Source organism: Panicum virgatum, chromosome 5K (assembly GCF_016808335.1).
Source record: "Panicum virgatum strain AP13 chromosome 5K, P.virgatum_v5, whole genome shotgun sequence".
NCBI classification, from domain to species: Eukaryota; Viridiplantae; Streptophyta; class Magnoliopsida; order Poales; family Poaceae; genus Panicum; species Panicum virgatum.
In genome coordinates this window covers 37,751,906-37,755,008 of record NC_053140.1, presented here as the reverse complement: position 1 = coordinate 37,755,008, position 3,103 = coordinate 37,751,906, and positions in this window count along the sequence as shown.

Sequence of the window (3,103 nt, the reverse complement as noted above, 5' to 3'; positions counted from 1 at the left end):
AAAAATATCGCATCAAGCCTTCCTAAAAATATTTTACCTTATTTAAATTGTTATTAAGAAAAAATTAACAAAAACAACCTGATTTTAATTGTGCTTGGCAGACAATTGCTAGTTTTTATAAGTCAATAAAATGCAGCTATCAGACGATCCTTCTATCACTACCGGAAACTAGTACTTCACCGTGAGACTCAGTATTCGCCGTGTGCAAATCGCGAAAAGCTACTTTGCTGTGAGCCATATATAAAAACACACGGCGAAGATGTGGCACACGGCAAAGCCACATCTTTGCCATGGGGACAGGCCGGCACACGGCGAAAAGGGAGCCACATGCGTCGTCCGTCCACTGACGCTAATGGACGTTGACGGCCGCACAACGCCATCTTGCTTTGCCGTGTGCTCGAGGCCATTGTTGACGCTCACTAACGACCATTTTCAGGCGTCAACTTGATCAGAAAATCATAAGAATTTACATTTCTTACACGCATCTTATCCAATAAAGTCTCTAAACCACACTTCACCTTCTAGAAAATGCAAGTGTTTTTGAGCTAATATGCAGGTTGCAAGCACACTTTGGCCTAATATAAAATCCAGAAAATATCAGAGCACAGATTTAGGCTCAAATGGACAAGTGTAACCCTAAGAACCGAAGAAAATCCACTAAGACAGGCTCTACCCCAATGTCTAGACAAGAGGAGGCCCAGACAAGCCTAGCAGACGAAGGATGGGGGCGGTTGGCGCCACTGGGTGGCCGGCCGACCACCCTAGTAGGCCGACGGCCTAGTGGGCCCCACCACCTTACTCCTTCGACGTGGCAGCAGCTCATTGGCTTCCCATGTCGGTTTTGCAAGGAGAGGTCGTGGCTCCCTGCTATAATACAAGGGGGGTAGAGTTTAGAACACACACACCACACTCACCTCTCTTCTCAAGTTCATCTTGCATAGTCTTTAGGTTTAGTGGAGTTTCGGAGAAGTCTAGGAGTCATCGAGTCGCAGGAGTTGCTCGAGTTCTGGTATGGGTTCATCTCTAGCTCTCTCTTGTAATATTCGGTCATTTGTAATAGAATTTGACTATGGTTACCAATATATGCTCGAAGTATGTTCTGAGTTATCGGATATATACTTCTTGATCTGGTTGCGTTATCATTCGATGTTTACATTGCATGATCGCCCTGTGCTTGCAATGGTTAACATATCGGCCTTAGAACTCTATCAACCGCTCCAGTATTCGTATGTTTTCTCTAGTGTGATGTCTGTCCATCCAGAGCGTGGGGGCTCCGCGCGGGACACTAGAGTATCGCTTACTAGTGTAGACATGGTGTCTAGATTAGCTAAGTGTTGCTGGCTGTCAATTATACTCACGGTTTGTAGAGGTAGCCGGCAGGTGGTGATGGCCCTGTTCGAGCCCTAGTAATCCTCCATGTTCGGTATGGGGGGTAGGAGGTGCATAAGCCGCCGGGGTGTACGGGCTTCTCTCGTTACTTCGATAGCGGTCTCCCTGTTGTGTATTTTGATCTCTGACAATCTAACCATAAGATAGCATAGATATAGCTAGCCTAGCACAGTTGACTCGAGCTCTAACTTCTACCTTGCTCCCATCCTTTAGCATCTTCTTTTATTTTATTTTGTTTTACCTTGAGGGTAGTTGTGTGTGTGTCACACTACCTCCTACCATGTTATATATCTTACCCCTGTTTATGCAAGAGAATATCCAATTTAGATAAAGTTCATCAACTAGTTTATATCTCTTCACTCACCGTCTTCCCTGCGAAAATATAAATGACACCCCGGTATACTCCCGGGTAAAATGCTATAGCGGTATTCCGTGCACTTGCGGATTTATTCTTGGTTCATGAAATACCTGCCACCCAAATTGGCGTCTGCGGGCGTCATCGCTGTTTCCCGGTGGTGATGCTGGTAGGCGCCAACAGCCATCACACGGCAAAGCCTCCTCTTTGTCGTGTGCCATAGGCCAGCACACGGCGAAGCCTCCTTCTTTGCCGTGTGCCAGAGAGCACCACACGGCGAAGAGGATCGCCACGTGTCCCGTAGCTAACGGCCGCTGGACGCTGTGTGGCTGTCATTAGGCACACGACAAAACACGCCTTTTGTCGTGTGCCGTCACTTTCGCACACGGCAAAATAAAGAAATCTGGCGAATCCATGTACGTGGCACATGATTACAAACGTTTGGTGCAATCGTTTATAAATTGTATAAAATCGAAACGTAGTTGAAAAATTATGAAATTTGACATGATCTCATGAAATCATACATTGAGTCTATGGTAAAAATTTGGTTGGATTTTTCCCTTTTTTCACAAACGCTGCTTACAAACTGGAGTTTCTTTGGAAAAGACCCATAAAGTTTGGAAGATTGTAGTTACATTTGTACGCGTAATGATTTGCAAATTATGATTTGTGTTCAAATTTTTTTCTATAAGCAATACACCACATAAAGTAGGTCATGCTCAATTATGGTAATATTTTGGATTTGTTTGCCATTTTTTGAATTTTTTTAGTAATATTGGAATTTAAGTGGGAATATTGAAATTGAGCTATATATGCATAATATAATGCAAATTTTTTCAAAGAAGCACTTTCATATGATATGTTTAGTCAATTTGGTAATATTTTTCAATGTACATTCCATCAAAATTTAGTGAAATATGTTTCAAAAATAAATTAGTTGAATTAATGAATATGGCTATAATAAAAAATATGAGGTTTGCCGTGTGCCATCAAAAGTGATCCTTTGTGGTGTGCCCTATCCATGGCACATGGCAAACTTTTGGCGGAAATAATTTTTTGGGCAAAGACTCATTTAAAAAAAATTGTCGCGTGTCTTAGATCGGGCACACCGCGAATCTCCAAGACTTAGCCATTTTCAGACCACCGCGTGCCTCTCACTCTCACTCACTCTCTCACTCTCACTCCCTCTCACTGATTTGCCCTGCCGCCACTGCCGCCCCCGCCCCCGCCCCCGACGCGTCGTGAGCCGGCGCCGCCCCGCACCGGCGCGGACCTGGCCCGCCGCCCCCGCCCACCCCGCCCCCTCCCCTCCACCCCCCAGCGCGGTCTCGCCCGTCCCGGCTGTTGCCGCTGCCCTGC